We start from the raw sequence: 16,248 nt of genomic DNA, 5'->3' as shown, positions 1-16,248 counted from the left end.
TAGGGGGTAGCCATAGAGGTCGCATGGAGAGGGTTAAATCTACTTGATCAAAGTTAGGGGTTTGGTCAAGGGTATTGTTGTAGTTATGTGTTAGGACAAGAGGGTTACTTTGAATTGGGATTAGTATTTGTGACTTGGGGTGGTTCTTGAAGATGGCTAGGGTTTGGGATAGTATCTTGTGGGTGTCCCGGAGATGATCTTGGTGAGTTAAAAGGTGTAGGAGGAACTACATTATGTCCAATTGATAAGGAATGGGTGGCTGAGTTAAGGGTTGCATGTTCGGTTTCTGGTTGTGTCGTGGGGGGATGATGTGATTTGGGGTTAAGGTTATTTGGGTTGGGGTATTGTGGTGTTTCTGGGTATTGTTGGCTTTTTTTTGGAGTTAGAGATGATTGTGGTGGGGACAGGTTGCCAGAGTTGGTGATGTTGGGGAGTTGATTATCTAGGTGGGGGAGATGATGATGATTGATGTTTCCAAAGCGAATTTGAGTGGTCCAACATCTTCATCTGTTGTAAAAGGCTCTAAGCTCATTAACAAAGTGTGGTTCCAAAACATCAAACCTAAATTGTACCTGATGACGCTGCTGGATATGTCTCCTCTTTCTGAACAAACTCATTTCAATTTCATCCATGCATTAGGTGCACTAAGATCTGGTATGGCCTATCAACCCGCATCTGGTACATAACTTGTGAACACATTCATATCTACACTGAATCCAGGTTCTAGTGCCATCATCCAACCTTAACATGAAACCAGAAATGACTAGCATCCATGAATCTATACAAACCCTGAGTCACATGAAACGAATATTCTATGGCATATGATCCTCCCAATCCACCCTCTTAAAGAGTCCAATCATTTGGCCCATCCTTTCTACCAGTTTTGGATACTGATATTCAAGTGGAAGTCCATGCAATTGCACCTATAAGGAAACATAATTTAGTTGAAGTCTACTTAGGACCAAATTTTGTCTCCACCTTTCCAACACCAACAAAGCTCCATCCACTGCCCACGGTCCCTCATTACAGATATGATTTACATTATCCATCAATTCAAGATGAATGAGATAAAAGTAGGAATCTCTTCCCACAATAATGGCCGAGCCCCTGATTCTCCATGCAACATTGATACTGTATTGAAGATGACCTATTGAGAATTTCCTATAGTCTAGAATAAAACCAATTGCAAATGAACCCCAAAAATCATGTTGCATGCTGATTTCTTTAGGGTCCGCTTCAAGTACTAGTCCATGTCTTGCAAAAGGGACTTCTTCTTCCTCACTTGACTGAGGATCTGTTTCAATTTGTCAGCAAAGAGTTCAGAATTGACTTTTGAGTCACTGCTCTCGGTCCAACCATATTCCCTTGTTGTGAAGTAATCTTCCATGAGAATAAAAAAAAAAAAGGCCACAAAAGGCCTAGACTAAAAGAGACACAGAGAGTATATTTAGTTAAAGGAAGATAAGTAGGGACCATACGGAACAAAGGGAACAAAACAGGAAGAATAAAGTTAGACTAGGACCAAGAAAGGTTGGGAAAAGGAAAGATAGAACCAAAAGAGTAAAAAGCAGCGGACTACTAAAGACTAAGATTCTTGCAAAATACAAAAAAACCCTTCATTTTACACATTTTGACCAAAAAAACACCCACATCAATGGCTGTAAAATTGTGCATAAATACATAAGTGCTATAGTAACCGTGCATATATGCATGGTTACTGTAGCACTTGAATTTAATATTCTAGTAATTTTTTCTCTCTCCTTGTCTCTGGTTGCTCTCACTCTCACCTCACTCTCCCTTTCTCATTTGATCAAATCATCAAATCACTACCACCGATCAAATCATCAAACCACCGCCGTTGATTGCCACCGGCATTGATCTCTCGCCGATTGCCTGATCAAATCATCAGACCAGCATGAAGCTTGATCAAATTGCCGATCACCACCGCCACGAAGCCTCTTTGATCACTGATTGCCACTGATTTCTCATTGTTTGATTAGTGGGTTTCGGTTGGGTGATTTCTTGTTGTTTGATATGTGGGTTTCGCGTTGGATGGGTGATGATTTGGGTTTCAGATTGAATGGGTTGGTTTTCCTTGATGATGCTAGTTGGGTGGGTGATGATGGTGGCTGGGTGTGGAATGGTCGTTGATAGCGTTGGGTCTATGAGAGAGAGGGGTAGTGAGTGAGGAAATAATAAAAAATTGTAAAAGAATGAATGTTTTATTGAATAAATGTGTAGAATAGATAAACTAATGTGGGTATTTTGTAAAATGAGTGTGTAAAATAGAAAAAGTAGTTTTTTGTGCAAAATAGATGGAAAGTTTGCATCCTCCAGATGATCTAAGAGTGAAGAGAAGTCCACTCCTTGGGCATGAAAAAAGTAGGTTGTGAATTAAAGGAAAACGGTTGATGGTTGTAGGATTAAATAGCTACGGGTGAGGAGTAATGAGGATGAGATGTGATTGGGAGTGAAAAGAGGTGAAAGTGGAAGGTTTTTTGGGTGAAAACGCCGGCTATCCTTAGGTAGAAGAAGGCTCTCCTAGAGAGAAAAAACATGAAATACTCATGTTCGACTAGTCTATGTTAGCTGTGCTATTGTTGATGTTTTTTGAGGTAAAAGGTAAAAGATAAAACTCCTTTTCTCCTATTACTGTTAGTTTGTCATTTAAACATAACTTCAAAGAAGAAAAACTCATATTTCTTATTCTTGAAATGGCCTAATATCCAAGAAAGTTTTCCTTCTCTTTTTCATTTTTTCTTGTGAAAATTTAGAGGGAGTTTAATTTTTTTTTTTTTGTGCTGAGACTTGAGTGCCATCTTAGTGTTTTTCTCTTGCTCTAACTAAATTTTAAAGTGGAAAAGTTTGGTGTTTGTTTGCTTTTGATTTCAAGTTGAAAATTTGAAGATTTTTTTTTTTCCAATTTCTTAGGTTTTTGCTTTCTCAACAATCTCCATGACCTCCTCATCTTCTCATTTCCAAATTTCCTTTCATTAACCAGTGGACTAAACTAAAAGTGTGTTTGGTATCAGCTTATAGATTTTAGCTTTTCAAAATTTTTATGTACAAGTTTTTAAAATCTAATTTTTTTTGTCATATTTTTTTACTCTTTCAAATTTTTTCAAGATACATATATCATTTAGCATACTTTTAATAAAAAGCTAAATAAACTATTTTCAAATGAATTTTAAATATCTAGCATGTCCTAACACAATACGTGCAAAATTACAAAGCCCACAAAGCTCTGTTGTCGTAAAATTGTATCATTACCTCTCATTGGCGATTTTCTTACCTGAGTAATATTACCAAAAACAAAATTACAAGAATTGGAGATATTAGACAATATATATATATATATCTTAAATAAAACATTTCCATAGATACTTCAGGTCAATGTACAAGTTAATAATAATAAAACCCTCCACTTGCCAAAAGAAAAAGGCCTGCCTATTGTGGGAGGTGAGAGCCTCCATTAGGTGGAGAAGATCCTGATGGGTTATTGATGCTTTGGAAGCCAAGAACTGGTCTGGCAAGGAAATTAGGATAATTCAAACCATGAGTGTTTGTTTTCGTCGAAGCCACAGGAGTAGTGGCTGCAATTGTAGGTTGAATAGAGGCTGATGCTGAAGAAGAAGCCCTCTCGAATGCCAAGTGTGGACGGGGAAGACCCATGTGGAGTTGATGAGCAAATTGCCTGGCATTTGCTAATAATTCCATACGAAGGCGAAAATTCTCTCTCTCCAAAGCAGCATTCTGACGGTGCAGAATTTGGCGCTCTACCTCCCATGACATTCGCTCAGCCTCCAGACTTCTTAGGGGCTTAGTTAGGTTCACAAAGTTCATTCTTGGAATACCTGATGGGTACATGTTCAGCTCAAAGGGAGCCCCGCCCTCAAAAACCGTAGTCCCTAGCTGATTTTCATGGAAGTCGCTCCAACTACGTTTCCAATCACCTTCGGAAAGTCCATCCTATAAGAATATGGGGATTGGGGAAGCCCCAAAATTAAATAGTGAGCCATGAGTCAAATTAAAAAACAAGAATATAAATTTTACAACTTTTTGTACGGTATATGAGATGTCAAATGGTGAATAGTGTGTGTAAGTATACATACTAAGGATAAGTTTTCATTGGAACTTGTTTAGAACTCCAATTCCATATAATCACTAAAAGGTAGTCACTGTTAGGCTGGCATTAACCGAGTGTCCAAATGTTGGGTTGTAAGTTAAAGTTGTTATTAAGTTAATTCTATTAGTTGAAGTTAGTGGTTATAACAAATACAGTTGGTTTTAATTCTGTCATAGCACTTGTGGGAGCTTGGTGATACTCTCTTTATGTTAATCATTTACTCTACTAAGTATAAATAGGAAATAAGATAGCACTTTGTTATGTATTACTCTAAAATCTAAATGAGAAAATGTAGTCCTTTAATTAAACAAAAATAATTTTTTTGAATTATTATCCAATATGTGAAAATTTTTAACTTTTTGAATGAAATGTAGAATAATTTGAATTCAAAAAACTTGTTTTAATACCATAAAAAATTACTATAGTTCTAAAAAAAACCTAGAAATGATAAATTTTATTATTTAATTATTAATCTAACATTAGGAAAACTCTAACTTGGCAAGAACAATGTGAAGACCATCGGATATGAGCCATTTGGCTAAGAAGGCGAAGGATAGGTGTTTCCACAACCATTACCTTAGCCTCCACAAGAGCACTGTGGTCCTCAGGAACAATGGTCGGATCCTCCAAAATCGGGGCGGTCAGCTCACAATGCTGTGCAATTGAGACATCCTCCTTATCCTGTAAATGAGCAGCAAGCTCCTCGTCCCACTGCTGTTGGGTTGTCTCTCGAGCTGACAAGCATCCACGCTTAGATGCATCTAAAGAGGTGGCAATCCCTTTTTGCTTATCATCAAATCTAGACTTCTACATTTAAAAAAAAAAAAAAACAAGTAAATCAGTTAATTGAAACATAAGAACCACTTATGAAACTCTAATACAATTGTGAGATAGTATATAAGTATCCATTTGAAAACAGCTTATTTAGCTGAAACTGAAAATTTATTCTGAAAGTACTATAGATAAAAGTAAAAGTTAGCTAAAATAGTACATTAGGACCCATGAATAGTACTAAAAAGTGTAATGAGACCCATGAATAATAGCAAAAATAAGCTAAATAGTAAAATAAATTGATTTTTTAAGCCAATGCCAAACATAACCTAAGTCTTGCGGGTTATTAAAATTGACCTGTAATCAGAAGGGTTGATTTTCTTATCACCAGCCATTGGTTGATCTGTTGAAACATCTTCATCTAGAAAATCATCCTTATAAGGAAGTGATGCATTATTGACCATTGCTTCAAAATAAGAGTGGCAATCCTTCTTATCATTCTCATAAATTAGGTTGACCCCAAACTTCTTCACTTGGAAACCACCACTTATGCGTATTGAATACTCCACTTCATCTCCGGCTTCCAATAGATGTGGCATATGATGTAGCGGTTCAAATTGCAACCACATATGTTCTTGACATGATATTACACGACTATTTTTTTGTTGACACTGCCACTCAATGCCCTTGGTTCTATTTTTGAATTTATAGGATACAGTGAATCCATGAATATCATGAAAGTTGCTTGCAAATACAGCACATAGAAACCATCCTCGAATCTCTTGCTTCACTAGTGAGGGCATAACAAAAGATAAAATTGATCCCTTACTCACCACCAGGGCGTCAAACCAGCCTGGAAACTCACCCCCAGGGCGGAAAACACTAAAACTATTGGTTCCAATCAATTCCTGATACATTAAAATCATTAGTAATGAATTTTGGTCCAAAAACCAAATTCAATCAAACAAGAATAGAGACAAGAGAGATACATTGAGAAGCTTGTTTTTTGGGTTACTAGTACAATTCTTCATAAGCACCTTGGAGCAGCCAAAACATTGCAGCTGTTTTGATAGTTTCAAATTTAGTCCAGTAAAATTCCATACAAGGGACGTGGTGTTGCTTGCATCCATCGCTTGTAAACCTGTTGGAAGCTCATCAAGTGATTGAAATCTTCTGCATAGGCTCAAATCAAGACTTGTGAGTTGATTAAGGAAATTGAAACGACTTGAATAGATTTTACTAGTAAGCGAACTCGAACGATCAAGTTCCTCTGGGACTTCATTCACACCATAAAAAATTATAAGCTTTGATGATGTTTTAAAGTCCTTTCGAGTTTTGAGGTAACGTCCATCTTTTTCTCTCATGGAGAGAATACCAAGATTAAAAACTTTTCGTGTCCAACTGCTTGCAGCTATCATAAATTCTAACGGGTTTTGTAGGGATAAAAACACCTATACAATGATTGTAGACAAATTAGTACATGAAAAATAAAAGTAGTGTCAATTCATTATTAACTAGAAAAAAGAATACAATCATTTTGCTTTCTACATTTAAACTTAATCATATACAAGGATGGACCCAGAATTTTAAGTTAGTGGAGGTCGAAGTATAAAAGAAAAAGAAAAAGAAAAAGACTCCAAATAAACACATATATAGTATTAAAAAAATTATAAATACACAAAACTGTTATTTCTAAATACATTAAAATGCAATCATCTACCAACAAAGATAAAAACAAAAACAAAATAATGCTTTTTTTTAATACTAGGCGGGCTAGGATTTTGTTTTTCGAAGTTAGAGCATTCACAATGGTGGTGCTAAAAATTTTAGTTATTAGTATCTCAAAAAACTACTTTATCTATTTTAACACCTCACTGTACAATACACCAAATATTAAATTTTCTATTTTTTTTAATTTCATGTAAAATAATATAAACAACTCATCAAAATAATAATGAAGATAGAGAATTTGAGTTTTTTAATTGAAAGAAAAGATATAATCTTAATAAAATATTATATATTATTTTTAACAACTTGCTAAAGTCAACTGATATTTATACTAGTTTACTGTAGTTACAAAAAATTTAGCTTTAACTTCTCCAATAACACATGATTTTTTTTTTTTTTGGTGGTAAAATAGTTTTTTTGCTAAAAACAATCATAATTGTGAATATTTTTTTTTAAGTTTTTGGGTTAGATAGTTACTATTTGGCTTAAGTTAGCTAGACTAATTGGGAAGAAGGAGGTCCAACTATAAAAATGAAATATAGAATGACCTAATCATATATCAATATGTAATTTTACATTTTTCAATTCCTGAAAATTATTTATTATTAATTTTGTATTAATTTTTAGCAATTTCTTTCAAATTTACAGGATACCTTAAATTCTCTTGTAAAATCAAAATTATGTTAGCATATCCTATCTACCATCTAATTTCAAACCAAAATATAAAAATCTTCTTTGAGAACAAAAAAGATATATATGGCTTTTTTTGGGAAAAAATGATGAATGAATGACTACTAAGAGAATTTTTTTTTTTTTTGGAGAGAAATGCAAAAACCAAACGGGACAGGCTCCCCTCCCGTTTATAACTCTCCCGTTTTCTCCTGTTTTAATTTAGATGACTGACACGTAGCACACATAAAATCCAAGGGTTAAAAAACGTCCATGAAATATTAAGTTTTCTCTCTCTCTCTCTCTCTCTCCCTTTTTTTTTTACTCTCTCTTATCTGCTTCTTTCGCCGATCAGAAACATCGCCTCATCCTTTGGTGGACGATGGCAGTTTGGACTGAAGCGGTGGTGAGATTAATGGCTGAGAGCATCAAGACTCGGTTTGGTGGCGGTGCGAAACTAAATAGGGAGGTCCTCCAGCTAGGTAGATGGGTATGAGTTGTTTTCTTTGGCATTTGCAGATACTGATTAAATGAATATGGGTTGGGCGCTGTGTGATTAATGGCTTTATAGGTGACTTTTTTTTTTTTTTAGCCAGTGGTTGCAGAAAATTAGATCTGAGGTGATATGGACTTTTGGAATGGGACTTTCGATGGGTAGCGAATTTGGTATGAGCTGGGGTTAGGCCATTGCTAATTTGCTATTGTTGTGGCGCGGTGATACAAAGAGAGAAACTGTGTTGAGATTGTAAGTTAGAGTCTCATAAGTGATTTGCTTTGATCTAGATGCAAGTGTCAGTAATGATGTTGGTCGGAGAAAGAGGCATATTTGGATTTGTCTGTTAACAATTTTTTACTTCATTGCAAACACTATCATAGGCTAATTGATCTTTTTTATTTTCTGGGAAAATGAGAAGTAACAATGGGAACTCAAGACATCGAAAATTTGATGAGATAAAATATAAAATTCATGTTTTATTTTTTGAGGAAAGGAAGTGAATCCTGCTTCAGTCCAAATTGCCACCGTCCAGAAGTCCACCAAATGTTGAGGATGATGATCTCTGAGAACTCTCTTTCTGATAATAAGAGGTTTGGAAAATGAGAGAGCCAGCAAGAGATGTTGAGGATGATGATCTTGGTCAGATAAAGAGGCAACGAAGATTCAACCAAAAAAAAAAAAAAAAAAGAAAGAGGCAATGAAGAGAGAAAAAAAAAAAAAGTGAGAGAAAAAGCTTAACATGAGGGGAATGTTTTTTAACCCTTGCATTTTATGTGTGCTATGTGTCAGTCATCTAAATTAAAACGGGAGAGTTATAAACGGGAGGGGAGCCTGTCCCAAACCAAACAATTTGACCCAAAAATAAAGCTTTCAATTTAACTCTTTTGAAAAAAAAAACTCTTTCGAATTCCATGTTTGTGGTTTGAATTCCACCACTCTACATCTCCACTTTCTATCTAAAAAATAAAAATTAACTCTATCAAATTATCCTCCATTATGTTTTACCCCAAGAATATATATAAACATATTAGCCTTCATGTTTTTCCTTTTTATTTATTTTTTATTTTTTTATAACTGAATTTAGTAAATTAACTAGGAAAAAACACTTATAGTGGTGTATATCCAAACTGTCCTAGCTTTTGAATACACAGTATAGACTTTAAACGTCTTAAACTCACACTGATTTTTCAATGTGGGATTAACCCACTGTTTTTTCTTTTGAGAATACTAAGTATTTTTGACACATACACAGGGAGAGGGGAGAAGGTTTTGGACCTTGAAGTAGGCAATGGTGATAACTAGGAATATATTCGGTGTTCTCTTTGGGAGATAGGAACGAAGGACAACACCATGGTGCAAGTACTTTACACAAATCTGTTTCCCCACCCAAAAGAAAAGTTCTGAATTAATATCAATTTGAATTCAAAAGATAAAAACACGTTAAGATGAAAACAAATACTTTCATGCCTTGTCTCTCCAATCTTCTAGTTCTTTTAATCCCCACCATTCTGGTATTTATTCTTTTACTAATCTACTATAAGTCATTTAGATAGGATTCATGTTTGCATAATGCTTCAACTGTTTGAGCCATCACCAAGTACTAGGGACAATAAATTACGTAGATGACAGAAAGTTTCCAGAAAAGCATGTGGGATTACACGAACCTTAACATTGTCATTAACTGGCGGAGGAAGCCCCTTGGAAATGTCAATACCAGCTGGGAGACGAAACCCCATGTCGTGCAGGTTCTGCAGGTTGATCTGTCTCATTTTGCTAACCGGTTGAAAATTCAGGATGATTTGTCTACCAAATAGAAGCTCCGCAACCTGACAAATTTCAAAGAAAAGCTGGTAGAAATTTCCATAGTATTCAAGACTCGGTCGAATTAGTTCCGGTGGTTGTGAATGAAAAGGATGATGAGTTACTGCACTCTCCAAGTGCCTTCGCTTCCCCTGAACACCACCTTTAGTGAAATCCTGCAATGAGTTGAGGCAAAAGTCGAATCATCACCATCCTTGTTAGTCGTTAATGTTTAATCCTGCAATGATTTAATGTTTAATAAATCAAGGGTCTAAATTTTGCCACCTCATTTAAAACTCATTAACTTTAGTTTAGTTTAAACATAGTTAAATGTTTATCATGGTTAAATTTTAAATGAGGTAGACCTTAGATTTTTTATTTTAACTTTAAATTATGACCTTGAAATAGAGAGTTATTTCAATTTGAAATTGAGAGAATCAAAATCCTAAAAGCCTGTTTTCATCGGACAAAAGAGAGGAAGAGGAGACCTTTTGCGGGAAAAGCTCTCTGTTAAAACAGACACTTACCAATGGAACTTCAGAAGATATACGGTGCGTTAAAAGCTTTCTGATATAACCGACACTTCCCAATGGAACTTCAGAAGATATACGGAGTGAATAACATGTTGTTAATGGCGATTTGAATCTAAAGCTCGGTACCGTGTCTAGCTTTGTGCAGCCAGAAAGGTTTACACGAGACTCCAAATTGTAAATACCTAGGGGAAGCTTCCAAAGGATTTTACAGTCTTTAAGATCCAAAGTAACTAGCTTGCTGAGATCTATAACAGACTCATGAACCTCGACCAAATTAGTACAATTACTAAGAAGCAGCACCTCCAGATTATCTATGCCAGAGAAATCTGGTGTTCTCCTTAGGTGATAGGAATGACTGACATCAAGAAATTTCAACCTTTTCAAAATCTGTACCCTCACACAAAAAAGGAAATACTAAATTAACATCCATATGAATTCAGAAAAAAAAAAACAGAAATAATATGAGCAAGAATATACACGCACATACACACTTGCATACCTTGGTTCCTGTCCAACGTTCTATCAAGCTACTATAGGGCATGTAAAGAGCAACAAGATTTTCCAAGTACAAGTCTGCTGGTGTGGATTCCATAGGGTACCCATACCATTCTAGATATCTTAGCTTCTTGGAAGGACATTGGAAGTTCCCTATCAAGCGTGCATAATTTAGTTGAAGGACACTTAGCTGATGCATCTTCTAAAAGGCTTTGGCATCAACTTGCAAATCATGAACCCCCGGACAATTTAGCATGATGCCTTTAACTAATTTTCTTTCCTAATAGAATAGAACACTGTGCAAAAGTCATATTTTAGGGAAATTGTAATTTACATGCATAATTGCATATATATTTATAAGCACACCACTGTGTATAAAACAGGGTAGCGTCCTATTACTGATTGTGATGCAAATGCAAAGTGACTCTACAACACACAATTTGTGGAACAGGTACTATGTCTACGGTTCTTCTAGTGGTGTGCAATACAGTAAGTAAATCATCTATTATTTCTCTAAATAAGGTAAGTTGGCCCTAAATTCTTATCCAATCAACATAAGCATCTGAATCTTACCTCGTCATGTTCCAATACATCAAGGACATCCTCATGATTCCATAGTTGGCTGCATTCTCTGCGGGCAACTTCTCTACCCATCTCTCTAATCATATCATGCATTGTCAACCGGTTCGAGCAATCAATTACTATAAGACATTGACGGACCAAAACCCCTAGATCACTTTTAAGGCCTGAATATGAGGCTTGGAGTATTTTGAAAGCATAATTTTTTTTCATTCCTACAATGAAGCATGCAAGATCTAGAAACAACTCTTTCTGTGTGTCACATAGTGAATTAAAACTCACCATAAGCTTCTCTTGAATTTCTCTGTCAAGTATTACTTTTAATTTTTCCAATGTACCTTCCCATTCATCTATGCTCTTGTCTGACAAATTGGAACCCAAAACTGTAAGTACCAATGGAAGCCCTTCAGCATAACCGATTACTTGCTCTGACAACTTTGCATAATCTTCATTAGGATGGTCTTTTTCAAATGCATGCCAACTGAAGAGCTTAATAGACTCATGGTAATCCAATGTCGGTGGCATATATATATATATATATATATATATATATCTTAGACTCATCCACCTTAGCCAATTTGAGAATAGACTTATCTCTTGTTGTAATGATAATTATACTTCCTGGTTGAAAATAACTTTGCCTAATGGCCAGTTTATCTAATTGGTCCTGGTGGTCCACATTATCAAGAACAAGAAGAACCCTTTTACACCATGCTCTATCTTTCAAAACCGTAGTTCCTTGATCAACAAGTGTTATTTTTCTATTGTCGTTTGCATGGATATTGGAGAGAATTTTCTCCTATAAATGAATTAGACCTTTTGGGTGCTTAGAATCTCCTCCTACATTTGCAAGAAAGCAACTTCCATCAAAGTATCTTTGTAGTTGGTTATACATAGCTTTGGCGATTGTTGTTTTGCCAATGCCGCCAATCCCCCAAATTCCAACCATGCAAACTTCACTTGAACTACTACTTAACAGCTTATTGAGTTTCTCACTGGAGACTCAATCCCAACTGGATAGAGTGCAACAGTAAGGTGTGTCATCTCATTTTGTTTGCTGACAATGTATTCAATAATTTCTTCTATAAATTTTGACTCATAACTGCCAAGATGTATCCACCATTAAAAAGAAGTCAGTGATAATTTAATAAGATGCAACTAACCTAGAAAACATAATATATCAGCAAAAGCCCACAAAATGTAATTGGTTGTGTGTATTTTTGGATAACGAATAAACTACTTCAAAAGTAATGGACAAAATTTTTCTTCAAACTAGTTTAGAAGATCTCCTCCAACCCATTACACAGTGACTAATAAAATCATCCATATGTATAAACAAAGTTTAGCTCCAAACCAGATGAGAGCTATTTCCTTAGACCCATTACATGGTACTTTATAAAACTATCCATGTATATTATTTAAACAAATCACGTAACTTATTAAAAAAGCCATAAGACTAAAACTACACATGAATGATATCTTCAATCATCTTATAATGAGTTGGAGAAAAATAGCTCTAATTTTTTTGGAAAATTAATTGACAATATAAGAAGAAAGGGATAGTGCATATATTCGGTACTATGCGGCACATTTTCGGTATATATCTTTTGTACACCTATGATAATAATATATTATATAATATTGAATCCTCTTCAAAATCAGTGGTGTAAAATGTAAATGAGAGAAAAATACTGTATGTGTCGATCTCATAAGACTCATATCTCACTAAGAGCACAAGTATTGGTGGTGCTAAAAAGTCATATTGCTTTTTTTAGCAACACCAAATACCAAAATGTGACTACATTGGTGGAGCCAAAGTCATATTTTTTTGCTCCACAGCTACAGTGCACAACTACTTTTGGTTGTGCATTGTAGCTCATATGTAAAAAAATATAATATTATTAAATTGTTGTGTTCACATTACTTTTTAATAAATAAAAAAAATCTTTTTTGGTTGTGTTCACACTGCTTTTTAATGAATTTTTTATATTATTTTAATCAAATAGCTAAAAATATAGATGCATTGATGTATTAATGTTGGGTTTATTGTAAAGTGAGAAGGTAAAATAGATAAAATTGTTTTTTATAGCTTGTGGATGCTCTAACATATGCGTCTCATGAGAAGCGCTAGTGTGCAGGGGCGACTCTACCCTTTGTTCAGGGGGTTCAAATGAACCCCCTGACTTCAATTTTTTTTTTTTAATATTTTTTTTGTTAGTTTAATACTTTAATTTATTCTTAAAAATATTATTTTTCACATCCTGACTTAAATTTTTTACACCCTTATTACAAGTATTTCCAACTCTAAAAGTAAGAGTAAGTGTTTGTGAATTATAAGTGTCACTTTTTATTATATATGTATATTATATGTGTGTGAGTTTGTCTAATAGTTGTGTGCTTTACTTTTTGTTATAATGTTATTTGTGTAAATAATGATGTGTGTGGAAGTATGTGTGTATAATATAAATATAAAGGAAATGTTTTGATATCACTCTCATAAAAAATATAACAATTGCCCTAAGGGAATTCGTTAACATGGTCCTAAATATAAAATAACTTTATATAATTTAGTAATACAGAGGGTTTGTTGTATGTGTGTGTATTGTTATCATGTTATAATAATTTTTTGTTATAAAGTCAAAAAAGTTCAAGAAAGAATTTGTAAAGTTAGTGATTGTTCAAGTATTTAATTTGTTAAGTAGACACGTAGTGTATTATTTATGTATGAATGTGTGTAGTCGTGTGAGTCAATATATATATATATATATATATTCATACACGTGTGTCAATAATTAGTACAAAGCCAATGAGTTAAGTTTATTCATTTAGTTTAAAATATTTTTATAAGAATAAAGACAAATAGATAATAACAACTTCATAAAAATAAAAATGGTCATAGCTACCCACAATGGCAATAAATACTCCTAATAAACTATCATGAATCAATTCAAAATTTGAAAACTTGTAGAAGAAAATTGTAAAATTTCTTTTATTTTTTTGGTTGATAACTCAATATATTCAAGTTCTTTTTTATTAAAAAATTTTTCATTAAAGTTTTTTTCGTGACTCCTAAACAAAATTTTTAAAGCCGCCCCTGCTAGTGTGCTACATCTTTACAAGCAAAAAAATGAATTACCGATGTGCATGATTTTGCGAGTCCCAGCCAGACAAGCTTGCAGCCTCAGTCAAAGCAGCCTTCCACCTGCCCACCTTGCCTACCCCAAAACGCTTCTCATGCCTGACAAACGCTTTCTTCTGATTTCAAAGGTGGGAAGGATGAACCTCATAGAAAAAGAGCAGCACAATTTGTTGCAGATTCCGTTTGCATTCCATGATCTTCCCCAGCTCTTCAAGACACCATCTCGAATCAGCATAGTTTTCCAAAAAGACTATAACAGCAATCCTGGACTTCTGTATTGCCTTCTCTAGCTCGGTCTAGATATCTTTCCCTTTCTCAAGCTTTCTGTTATCTTCAAAGCTGTGAATCCCGCTCCGTTCCAATGCGGAAAATAGGTGGTCGGTAAACTCATGGCGGGTATCTTTGCCGCGGAAACTGACAAAGACATCGTAACTCCATGCTTGGTTGGATGAGGCTGAAGAAGAATAGGTTTCTTGGGCCATGAAGGCAGGAAAAATTGATGAAGACCACTGGCGTCTGCATCGTGGGGAATATAATATATATACAAAATAATTGTAGTTGTTGGGTGGGTGAAAGGAAAGCGGAAATGATGGAAATCAATTGGAAAATGGGCACTGAAGACCGTAGTGACTGGATGCTTCGGGGACACGCTCTGGCTTTGCTTTTATAAACCATTTATTTATGAAATGTGCTATGTTCACAATATTTTTATAACATTTTTACAATAAATCATAGGTGTTTAGCTGTTATTGGTTCAAATTTGGATCTAACACTAAGATTACTTTTTTTCCCCAACAATAATAACCAGTAACAACCTGCCACTCAGAATTAGTTTTAAAAATATTGTAAAAATATTATAAACATAACATTTCTCTTTCTTTTACACTCTTTCACACAAAAAAACCAAACCTCCTTTTTGAGGACGAGTTTCCCGACAAATCCCCCTCAAATGAAAGTGTGTCCACGCATTATATGGGGGTCAACTATCCACACATCTGCTTTTCTTTTTTGGTCAGGTTTCAATTTTTTTTATGCATGCTGCAACTCTAGTCTAGATTCGTATGTAGTTTAAATTGGATATGTTTTTGAATGTATCCAATGACATGTTCTTTAAAATTAAAACTAGTCCCTGACCGTGTGATGCATGGGATAATTAAATAAAAAATAAAAATATTTATTTTACTTAAAATTTTATGACTTGATTTTAAAAAAATGTATAAGTTAAAAATAAATGAAAATAAGGTTGTGTTTGGTAAGATGTAAAACCTTTTTCAAGTGTAAAATATTTTTTAGATATTTGTTTTGGGTTCTAGAAAATACACTGGAAAAGTATTTTCAGTATTTGGTTGTGCATGTAAAAGCATTTTTCCAGAAAATATTTTCCTGCATTTGGCCCTTTAATGTAAAACATTTTACTGGAAAATGCCAAAAAAATATACCTATGTTACAATTAAGCATCTCAAAATATCTATACACATCATATATGCACATCCATTGCAAAATTCTAGTCGAAAAAAATATAAACATATACACATCCAAGTTTTACATAACAATGATAGAGGTACCCACATACAAAAATCACAACCCTAACACAACTTTCATGGTCATTCACCCAAGTTTAGATGTGCCATTTTATTGAGCTCATCATCAGGCAGGACTTGAGATGCCATTGCATTTAGCATTCTTGCATTCAACTTTGCAATCTTCATTGCAAGGTTCCGTTGCTCAATTGCGATATCTAATTGATATTTCAATAAATCTTATTTAACATCTCTTGTGCTGGAACACTCTTTAGTTGAAGGAGTACTAGAACTTGAGCTGGAATGAGTAGAATGTGTACTAAATGAAGAACCTTGTTACATATTCCCACAATCAATCTGCCAAAACTTCATAAAAGCAATTTCTGCATCCA

The 16,248-nt window shown here is 34.5% G+C and overlaps 1 pseudogene; it reads right to left on the bottom strand.

Annotated features, from left to right (window-relative positions):
• Window positions 1-3,447: 3,447 nt before the first annotated feature.
• LOC142637263 (disease resistance protein RPS4B-like) lies at window positions 3,448-14,818 on the bottom strand (annotated as a pseudogene).
• Between the last annotated feature and the right edge of the window lie 1,430 nt (window positions 14,819-16,248).

Source organism: Castanea sativa, chromosome 5 (assembly GCF_040712315.1).
Source record: "Castanea sativa cultivar Marrone di Chiusa Pesio chromosome 5, ASM4071231v1".
Lineage (NCBI taxonomy): Eukaryota > Viridiplantae > Streptophyta > Magnoliopsida > Fagales > Fagaceae > Castanea > Castanea sativa.
The sequence above is the reverse complement of the archived record's forward strand: the minus strand, read 5'-3'. Positions and strand labels throughout refer to the sequence as shown.